Genomic DNA, 12,244 nt, shown 5'->3' on the forward strand with positions numbered 1-12,244 from the left:
TGAATTTTATATATTTGGAAAGCCCTTTGTATTAGCTATGCAATGAGCACAAATAATGATATCAAATTTTTGTTTGTAGGAATTACTATTTACTCCAATTTTTCATGACCCAGTTAATGGCTAGTCCACCCACGAAAAATATTTACTCGTTAGTCCAAAAACATGTTTTTGGACTAGATTATTTACTCGCTAGTCCAAAAACTTTGTGGAGATTATAAAGTTGATGAGTGCTAAAAAGTGCATATTTCTATATATTTTTCTTGGCATTTAACTCATCTTTTGTGCATTAATTCTACATTTTATCCCATATTCTGTATTTTCTTTGTTTTCAAGAATAAATATTTTTATTAATTAATTTTGCATTTTTAGGTAATAAATAAAGTTTGGATGAATAGCGGAGCAGAAAAGAGCATAAAAGTGGTGGAAGCCGATAGGAATCACGCAAGGAAGCCGCGAAGAATGTTGTGCACAAGACCAAAAGGTTAGAAGTGGGCTTGAAGAGGAAGAATTGTTCTTAAAGAAGATATGGGCTTGGCATACCCAAGGCCCAAAACCCTCACCCAAACCCATTTCCAATATCCATACCCGCCTTCATATTCAGCCGTCAGATTGGATCATCTCAGCATCCTACGGTCGCTTCATCATAGTGCATCAAAATCTGAAGCTCCTGAAAAACACTATAGCACCTAACTCCATCTTGAGCCGTCAGTTTCGTTGTACTTCCGCATCAAACGGTCGCTACAAGCTCCCTTGTATCTCGCCGTCAGATTGATCTATCAATTCCACATCCAACGGCTGAGCATCGCAAATCATCAAACTTGTTGTACCCGATCAACACCCAAACACCAAATTCCCTATACCCGAACCAAACACACCTTACCCAAATTTCCCATCGACTTCTCCATCTTCTTCCCCTCTCCGTCTGCAGAACCCGTATGCCATCACCACCACCTTCTCCCCTGCCATCTCCACCAAACGCCACCAACAACTCTCTCCACCAAATCAATCAAAACCCATCATCACCACCACGTTCACCAACTCTCTTTCCACCTATTTCATCGATTTCTCAACCCTAGTTCAACTGAAACCCTAGGATTAGAAATTGATGAAATAGATTGAAGCTAGAGACGAGTTGGAGGCATGGGTAGAAACAATTGAGGATGTAGCAGCATGGGTGAGCGCCATTGAGTGTCTAGCAGAGATTAGGTGAGTTTAATTTTATAATTTTGTGAAACCCTAATTTCTGATTTGGGGATTTTTGGGTTAGAGGATTGTAAGTATAAATAGGGACTACGGGTGTTTGATTGGAGGTATGCCTGGATTAGCCATTGTGTCACCCAAGAGCACTGGAATAGCCAGTGTCTCAAGGGTTAGTGTTTAATTTTCAACTATCTTTGTTTTTATTCCATGTTTCAATTCTATTTAGTTTCAGTTCATGTTTATTCCATTGCTCTTATTTAGTTTCAGTTCATGTTTATTCCATTACTCTTGTTTAGTTTCAGTTCAGTTGCTCTTATTTAGTTTCAATTCAGTTCATGTTTTTGTTTTAAAGTCTTCTGTGTTTGTTTATGTTCAGTTCAATGCTCTGTTTATGTTCAATGTTTCAATTCCAGTTATTTAATGTGTTAAACATGTTCTAGTTCTTCAGTTAGGGCTCAGATGAAGCCTAGTGCACTGTTGATTGATGTATTGCTAGGATAGTTATCTTGATGCCTGTTTTGCTTGAGCAATGGGAAGTAATCAGTGCTCTGGTATGTCTGTGATTGACTGTGCTGTCAAAAGACAGTCAATACTAGGGGCATATCAGTGAGCAAGCTGATTTTCCTCCCATTCTAATATATGCTCAAGGTCTTCAACTCAACCTAGAATTGCATTGCTTGATTAGGACACAAGGTGGAAATCAGTGCACAAACTCCTCCCTGCCCTTGGCTTACAGCCTTGGTTCTTAACTGTTTTGCCATATTGCTTTGCTGTTTTGGTTCTTAAATTTCATGTCATTTGCTTTGCTTTGTTAACTGTTTTCCCATCTTTTCCTTGCTCACTGCCATAGTGCTTTGCAACCATTGATAGCTTAGGAATGCTTCAATACACCCCAAGTCCCTGTGGAATGACCCTGTCTTGCACATATTACTACAATTTGACCCTGTGCACTTGCAGGTATCACTGTAGGCATCCATTCTTTTACTCTTATTTTCTCACATCTTTAAATGCCTACCAAGTTTTTGGCGCCGCAGCCGGGGACTTGGTGCTGTGTTGTTGAAGTTTTTCTTGCATCTTATCCCCAACTGCATCTGTTGTTAGCATTAGTTGTAACTTGCATATTGCATTTACATCATTTTTATATTGCATTCCTGCATCTTTGATTTACTGCTTTGACTAACTGTTTTGAATGTTGTTGAGTTCACCAGGTACCATCTTCTGGTGCTGCTGAACTGTGTTGCTGCTGCTGCCTGTTGCTGCTGCTGTTGCCAACTACTGCTGTGCTGCTCTGCTGCGCTTGCTGCTGCTCTGCTGCTGCTGGTGCTGAGCCTCTGGTGCTCTTCCTGTTGTTGCAGCCTACCTGTGCTGCCTGGTGCTGCTGCTATTGTGGTTGTTGCTGCTGCTGTGCTCCTGTTGCTGCTGGTGCTGAGCCTGTGCTGCTGCTGCTGCTTCCTGTTGCTGCTCCCTGCTGCTGCTGCTGAGTCCCTGCTGAAGCTGCTGCAGCTGGTGTAAGATAAAGCCCAACTGGGCTTGTGAAGTGAACTGATTTGAACCAAACCCAACTGGGCTGTAAGCTGCAGAAGGAGAAGAAAGACCAAAGCCCAACTGGGCCTTAAGTATTGAAGCCAAAGCTTAGGATGATCCAAAGCCCAACTGGGCTTTTTGCAACCAAACTGAGCAGCTGGGCTGTGCTTAAGCAAGTAAGCCTAAACCCATTAAGAGAACCCAACCTGTGGGCTTCCATTTTTAATTTGTGGGCTTGTAATAATTTTTTCCATTTTTCTGTTGGGTTTGTAATTAATTTCTTGTGGGCTTGTTTGTTTAATTTCTTGTGGGCATGGTTTTAGATTGATTTGGGCCTGTTGTTTAAATTAAAGAAAACTGAACTTTTGAAAGCCCAGTTGGGCCTCATATTTTAGTTAGTAGCTAGCCAAAGCCCAACTAAATTTCTGGGACTGTGGTCTTAACATCCATTTGAAAACAAAACATTTACACTGTGGGCTTGACCCAAAAACAGAAAACGTTTTCAAAAGCCCAGATGGGCCTTGACCTTTGGCTATTTAAGAGCCCAAATTTCAAATTGTTACCTGGGCTTGTTTCTGAACTGAGGGCCTGAACCAAAGTTCGAGTGGGCCAAAATTTCAAAAACCAACAACTGGGCTTTACACGCGAGCAGTGGGCCTATTTTTCAAAAACGTCAGCTGGGCTTCTTCTTCAAAACTCACAGCTGGGCCTCTCCAAAAGCACTAAAAGATCTACCCATTATCTGGGCTTTTTCCCGAATAGAAACCAAGGTTTCTTCATCCCATTTAAACCAAAAGTTTTTTCTTTAACCCATTAAAAACCAAAAGGATTTGCTCCCTTTAAAAAAACCAAAAATTTTCCTCATCCCATAAAAAACCAAATTTCTTTTCCAAAATTCCCAAGAAACACAAAGCTCTTTGCTCCCTTTAAATAACCAAAAGTTACCAAATGTCTCCCGACAAAACCAAATTTTTCCCAAAAGTCCAATCCCATTAAAAACCAAATTTTCTTGTAGATAGTTTCTTAGTTAAATCTTTTGTTTCTTTTGTATATATAGTGCTAATCCAATATGATCTCGGCTAAAAAAGTGTTGGATTTTTGCCTTGAATAATGGAGTTCTAATTTTGCTTTCGCCGAAATCGGGTATTCTCTTTCCTTTTTCTCTACTCAGCATAATCCTCTCCATATGTTGTATTATAATTCTTTACATCTTTTGAAACATTGAGGATAATGTTTAGTTTAGGTTTGGGGGTATAGAGTAGATACCACGATAATATGCCATAATTGAAAACAAAACTCCATCTTTTTGAAAAAATTGAAAAATTCCAAAAAAATTGAAAAATTGAAAAAAAACAACAACATAAAAATGGAGCTCATTTACCTTGAAATGTTGACTCTTGTGCAAATATGTAATTATTAGGAGTCTTAGTCTAGATATTTAGGCACCCTGATTCTAGCACAATTCACATAGTGATAAGAAACTTGCACGCGCATGATCTACCAATACATGTATAGCCTCGATCTTCAAGGTGTTTGATAGGAAGTTTGATTGCCAATCACTTTAGAATACTGAATGAGACTTGACTAGCTTGTTCTTTGGTTGGCTGGGATAGAAGTTGGAGGATACGTTAAGAAAAGCAACCATAGAATTTGACCGGATGCATTCGATAAGGGCCACCTCTTGCTAAGAGTCATGTAATTATGTTTTTCTTTTTGTTCATGTATCAAAAGTGTCACTATGTTGTAAAGATCAAAGTTATTTCATCAAAAAAAAATAAATAAAAAAAAATCAAGTATTTATTCCATGTTTTGCGATGTTAAAGACAATAGTTCTCTCTTGTTCCAAAAATAAAAGAGAGTAATCAATGTAAATAAGAGTCATGTAAAGAGTCATCTTTTTTTGTAAATAGTCTTGTAATAAACAAGGAGGGTGCATCCATCGATGTATAACGCGGGTAAACTGAAATATCACCAACTCATTGGGTGAACATTCACAATTCTCGTAAAGCCGGACATCTAGCTTGGCTTAGAATTCGGTTCTTAGCCTAAAAACTATCTCTTGGTGATTAGTAGTCATAACTTCAGGTCATTCTAGACACATGTGTAGATACACTTTACACTCTTATCACATGTCCTTTTTTGTTATCAGTGCTAGGATTGTGCCTTTGATAGCTAGATTGACATCTCCATTTTGCTGTGAGCTTAGACTGTCTTGCACATGTCACATTTGATGGAATCTGAGCTTATATTTTGACCTAGAACTTTGTAGGTACGTTCTAAGCAAACCTTCACGAGACTTCACTCGTCCACTAGGGACACTTAGTGGTTTAAAAGGCTTAGTGCATACGCTAAATGCATTCGAGAGACCAGCGACAGTGGCATAGGTAGGATTTCCTTAGTGTTGTTTTACTTGAGGACAAGTAAAATTCAGGTTTGGGGGTATTTGATGAGTGCTAAAAAGTGCATATTTCTATATATTTTTCTTGGCATTTAACTCATCTTTTGTGCATTAATTCTACATTTTATCCCATATTCTGTATTTTCTTTGTTTTCAAGAATAAATATTTTTATTAATTAATTTTGCATTTTTAGGTAATAAATAAAGTTTGGATGAATAACGGAGCAGAAAAGAGCAGAAAAGTGGTGGAAGCCGATAGGAATCACGCAAGGAAGCCGCGAAGAATGTTGTGCACAAGACCAAAAGGCTAGAAGTGGGCTTGAAGAGGAAGAATTGTTCTTAAAGAAGATATGGGATTGGCATACCCAAGGCCCAAAACCCTCACCCAAACCCATTTCCAATATCCATACCCGTCTTCATATTCAGCCGTCAGATTGGATCATCTCATCATCCTACGGTCGCTTCATCATAGTGCATCAAAATCTGAAGCTCTTGAAAAACACTATAGCACCTAACTCCATATTGAGCCGTCAGTTTCGTTGTACTTCCGCATCCAACGGTAGCTACAAGCTCCCTTGTATCTCGCCGTCAGATTGATCTATCAATTCCACATCCATCATCACCACCACGTTCACCAACTCTCTTTCCACCTATTTCATCGATTTCTCAACCCTAGTTCAACTGAAACCCTAGGATTAGAAATTGATGAAATAGATTGAAGCTAGAGACGAGTTGGAGGCATGGTTAGAAACAATTGAGGATGTAGCAGCATGGGTGAGCGCCATTGAGTGTCTAGCAGAGATTAGGTGAGTTTATATAATTTTGTGAAACCCTAATTTCTGATTTGGGGATTTTTGGGTTAGAGGATTGTAAGTATAAATAGGGACTACGGGTGTTTGATTGGAGGTATGCCTGGATTAGCCAGTGTGTCACCCAAGAGCACTGGAATAGCCAGGGTCTCAAGGGTTAGTGTTTAATTTTCAACTATCTTTGTTTTTATTCCATGTTTCAATTCTATTTAGTTTCAGTTCATGTTTATTCCATTGCTCTTATTTAGTTTCAGTTCATGTTTATTCCATTACTCTTGTTTAGTTTCAGTTCAGTTGCTCTTATTTAGTTTCAATTCAGTTCATGTTTTTGTTTTAAAGTCTTCTGTGTTTGTTTATGTTCAGTTCAATGCTCTGTTTATGTTCAATGTTTCAATTCCAGTTATTTAATGTGTTAAACATGTTCTAGTTCTTCAGTTAGGGCTCAGATGAAGCCTAGTGCACTGTTGATTGATGTATTGCTAGGATAGTTATCTTGATGCCTGTTTTGCTTGAGCAATGGGAAGTAATCAGTGCTCTGGTATGTCTGTGATTGACTGTGCTGTCAAAAGACAGTCAATACTAGGGGCATATCAGTGAGCAAGCTGATTTTCCTCCCATTCTAATATATGCTCAAGGTCTTCAACTCAACCTAGAATTGCATTGCTTGATTAGGACACAAGGTGGAAATCAGTGCACAAACTCCTCCCTGCCCTTGGCTTACAGCCTTGGTTCTTAACTGTTTTGCCATATTGCTTTGCTGTTTTGGTTCTTAAATTTCATGTCATTTGCTTTGCTTTGTTAACTGTTTTCCCATCTTTGCCTTGCTCACTGCCATAGTGCTTTGCAACCATTGATAGCTTAGGAATGCTTCAATACACCCCAAGTCCCTGTGGAATGACCCTGTCTTGCACATATTACTACAATTTGACCCTGTGCACTTGCAGGTATCACTGTAGGCATCCATTCTTTTACTCTTATTTTCTCACATCTTTAAATGCCTACCAAAAATGTATTTTCTAAATGCCTAAAACACCCTTACAGATCTAATTAGTATCAACACATTTAATATTACTAGTAATATGTTACTACATACTAATAGTATCAATATGGTCATACTACATATCAATATGTACTATATTAATAGTAAAAAGAATATGTTACTCGTAAATTAAGTAACTACTCTACTATACTAGTAGTAACATGTGTATTAGTAGACTAGTTTACTAGTAGTAACTAGTACTATACTAGTATACTAGTAGTACTAATAGTAACTAGTATTATACTAGTAAACTAGTATACTAGTATACTAGTAACATATTAATATGTAATATCAATATATAACATACTACATACTAATATGACACTACATATTACATATGTTACTAGTTACTACATATTACTAGTTACATATGTTACTACATATTACATATGTATACTAGTTACATATGTTACTACATATTACATATGTATACTAGTATACTAGTAAACTAGTATCAAGTAACTACTCTACTATACTAGTAGTAACATGTGTACTAGTAGACTAATTTACTAGTAGTAACTAGTATACTAGTAACATATTAATATGTAATATCAATATATAACATACTACATACTAATATGACACTACATATTAATATGTAGTGTCAATATATAACATACTACATATTAATATGTAGTATCAATATTAATATGTAATATCAATATATAACATACCACATATTAATAATGTTACTACATATTAATATGTAATGCCAATGTATAACATACTACATATTAATATGTAGTATCAGTATATAACATATTGATACTAGTAACATATGTTACTACATACTACATTTGTTCTATATATGTTACTACATATTTTACTACATACTACATATTAATACTAGTATACTAGTAGTTACTAGTATACTAGTATACTACTAGTTATTAGTTAATACATATTACATATGTTACTAGTTACTACATATTACTAGTTACATATGTTACTACATATATGTATACTAGTTACATATGTTACTACATATTACATATGTATACTAGTATACTAGTAAACTAGTATTAATACTAGTATATATGTTACTACATATTACATATGTTACTAACATACATAGTACATTATGTTAGGGTTAGTAGAGTAATTTTACTCTTTTCAAATCTTTTTTGGACTAGGGAGTAAATGTTGTTTCCCGCTGGACTAGCCACTAATCCGGATCGGGTATAGTGGACTAAACAGGAAATCTCTCTTTCAGAATCGCTTCATTTATCTAGTCAGTCAGTGCTGCCGAAATAAACCCTAATAAAGTCCGATTTCTTATCGATCTTCAAAGTGAGTTCATGGTTAGATCTTCCTATATTGGAAATAGTTGATTCGTTTTCAGGTTCGTTTTCGGGTTTCTGTCATAATCTTCATTATTTTTTTTAGTTATTTAGAATCAGAAAATCGAAAACAAAAATGGACTTAGTGAAAGGAGGTCATTAAGCACCACTTTTAGGAACCGCAGGTTTTCTACAGCCAGCCATTCAATTACTAGTCATGCTCATCTCACACTTTACTTTAAAACTTGTCATGGATCAAGAATTATTTTATTGTTTATTTAAATTGTGATTTTTTAACTTTCGGATGTTTTTATTGTTTATTGTTTATTGAATTTGTGATTTTTTAACTTTAGGATGAGTTCGAATCAGGGATCTATGGGTAACTTGTCTACGCCTCCTCCTCTTCCTGGTTTACGTGAGCTTAGTACGGCTAAGGGATATAATCAGAGGGAAATTCAGATGCTGCTGTATAAGCCTAATGTAGCGAAAGCTGAGGTTCGTCTTTCTCTACCTGGAGCGCAAGCTGATTACAAAAGTCTTTCTGAGGTTGACAATGTCAATAAAGGGGAACATACCAACCGAAGCCATCCACGCATACTTTCAACCGTGTTCCCATGCACCAACGGATCTCGGAAGTGAATTCATGATGGATATGCCATAACACTCAGGGGAGTTTTAGATCAACTTTGAACCCCTCGGAGTTATATAGGCGTTTGGAAGAAAGTTGCGCGAAAAGGGAAGTTATTATATTATGCATTGGAGGATAAAGTTGTTACTATGGTGAGGTAAATAGTCTCTTTAATTTTTATTTGGGATTTGTTTATTTATTTGTTTTGCTACTAGGAAAAACCGAACCAGTTTCTATAGTTATTTGTTGTTGTCTTGAGTTTAATCTTAAAAAGAACTCATACCGAAATAATGTTCGTTTTTGTATTATGCAGAGGTGTTCTGGATGCTTTAATATGTCTATTAAATCAAGGAAAGAGTATTGAATCAGTAACTTTAGACAACATTGTCTTTTTGGCCAATGATCCAACTTTTTGCCATCCGCTGATTATTGACTGTCTTGTCACCGACACAGGAAATGGTATTCATTCAAACTATGATTATTATGTTTTCTGTATAATTGTGTTTATGATCTCTCCCATTTTCCTTCATTTATCCTTTTTATTGTTTTTTTGTGTGTTTACAATATGTTGAAATGTAGGAGTGTTTGTAATCTAATTTTGCTTGGTATTGCAGTTAATGCCGACGGAAGTGCCGACTCTACCGTCGGATTTAACTCTTTGGCAGACATGATAACCACTGAGTTCACTCCTGGTTATCAAAACCTTATTAAATTTGCAAGTCCCGCTGTAACATCATTTATAAATTTCTTAAGAGGGTAAGAGTGTTTATCTGTGGTTTTATTCCTTAACCATTTAGTGTATTATATTTTTATTCTTTAGCCATTTAATATATATATATTTCTTTTATTTCTTTTTTAATCTTATGTCAGAGCTGGTAGTCCGCATTTGCATGGTGGGGATGCCGGGGCACGTCATGAGGTTATGTTGCTTTCGTATCCTCTTTTCCTCAGCCACGAACAACATGTTGCTTACGTTTGTAACTTGAGTGACCAGTTCAGATCTAACGCCCTCAATGTTACTCAACTGAAAGTAGCTGATATCATGGGAGTATGTGTGATCAGCTATTTAGAAACACGAACATTAGGTACACTGTTATGCATGATCAATACCAGGATTCTATTGCTAGGGTGCCGAAAGTCCAATATTATGCTCCACAATCTGTAACTGATTTGGTCAAGCTTTTCCGTGATCGCACCATACACGGAAATAATAATGATCCAGTGATATCAATAGAGGATTATGGATCGGCCATTGATGCGATATGCCCAGGATTACTTCCCCGCCTCTTTGAGCGATATTTGAGTAATTGTCACTTATAGTTTCTTTCTTTATTTATTTCTTTCTTTCAATTTTTTGTTATTAAGGGTCTTTTTTATCTGTATCACATCTGAATTTTTGGAATTGGTTTTTTAATGCAGGGTTTCTTCTAGTCGGAGGAGGATCGGCTCTAATCTAGGTTAGTTCAAATCCTTTTGATTCTCTTTAACTGCTTTACTGTTCCATATATTTTCTTTTACCGTGTGAATATGAAGTATTTACAATACATTATGATTGGATTCTCTAGTTCTTTTTGTTAATACAAGTAGTAGTTTGTTAAATCGCCTGCATAGACATGTTTTTTTTTCGTGTGGTGGAAATTGAGAGCTCATATATATATATATATAGTTGAAATCAGGGAAGCGAGAGCTTTCCCACCAATATGAGGGAATACTTCTTAGCATTATCCAGACAAGTGGTGAACACGTGTGTTGCACGTCGATGATGTTATTTTTCTACTCTCCAAATAATTCGGTGGTAATTCGACACCATATTTTTTTATTTAAAAATTATTATCCATTGTTTGTGCTTAAGAATCAATCACTTGTTTTGTTTTTTTCTTGTGGATTTTTTCAATTTTTTTCTAAGTTATGTCTAATTTTAAGCTACGGCTAACTTTTAAGGAGAAAACATATAAAATTTGGAGACATATAAAAAAAATTGAAAAACAAAAAGAGAGATTTCCTGTTTAGTCCACTAAACCCGATCCGGATTAGTGGCTAGTCCAGCGGGAAACAACATTTACTCCCTAGTCCAAAAAAGATTTGAAAAGAGTAAAATTACTCTACTAACCCTAACATATAATATACTATGTATGTTAATAACATATGTAATATGCAGTAACATATATACTAGTATTAATACTAGTTTACTAGTATACTAGTATACATATGTAATATGTAGTAACATATGTAACTAGTAATATGTAGTAACTAGTAACATATGTAATATGTAGTAACTAATAACTAGTAGCATACTAGTAACTACTAGTATACTAGTATTAATATGTAGTATGTAGTAAAATATGTAGTAACATATATAGAACAAATGTAGTATGTAGTAACATATGTTACTAGTATCAATATGTTATATACTGATACTACATATTAATATGTAGTATGTTATATATTGGCACTACATATTAATATGTAGTAACATTATTAATATGTGGTATGTTATATATTGATATTACATATTAATATTGATACTACATATTAATATGTAGTATGTTATATATTGACACTACATATTAATATGTAGTGTCATATTAGTATGTAGTATGTTATATATTGATATTACATATTAATATGTTACTAGTATACTAGTTTACTAGTATAATACTAGTTACTATTAGTACTACTAGTATACTAGTATAGTACTAGTTACTACTAGTAAACTAGTCTACTAGTACACATGTTACTACTAGTATAGTAGAGTAGTTACTTAATTTACGAGTAACATATTCTTTTTACTATTAATATAATACATATTGATATGTAGTATGACCATATTGATACTATTAGTATGTAGTAACATATTACTTGTAATATTAAATGTGTTGATACTAATTAGATCTGTAAGGGTGTTTTAGGCATTTAGAAAATACACTTTATAATCTCCACAAAGTTTTTGGACTAACGAGTAAATTTTTTTCGTGGGTGGACTAGCCATTAACTGGGTCATGAAAAATTGGACTAAATAGTAATTCCTACATTCTGAAAAGCAAGTAGCGTTTATAGGAGTATAATTATCCAATGGCCATAATACCCTCATGCGGAAATCAGGAGGCGACTCTTTCTTGGTTTATTTTTTCTTTTCCTTTGTTTGAAGCCTAGTTAGTAATTGTCCGACTCATTCCCGAATGATCCTCGAACGTATCCGAACTGAACGAATCCGAATGATACTTCCGAACTATTTGAACTCCGAACCTAGTTCCCGGATTATATGGACCTCACGAATGATTCGTGAACGTATCCGAACTGATCGAAACCGAATGATATTTCCGAACTAGAACTCTCATAGGTAACTCTCGGACCAGAATTCTGTTG

The sequence above is a fragment of the Papaver somniferum genome, chromosome 4 (genome assembly GCF_003573695.1).
Source record: "Papaver somniferum cultivar HN1 chromosome 4, ASM357369v1, whole genome shotgun sequence".
In the NCBI taxonomy this organism is placed as follows: domain Eukaryota; kingdom Viridiplantae; phylum Streptophyta; class Magnoliopsida; order Ranunculales; family Papaveraceae; genus Papaver; species Papaver somniferum.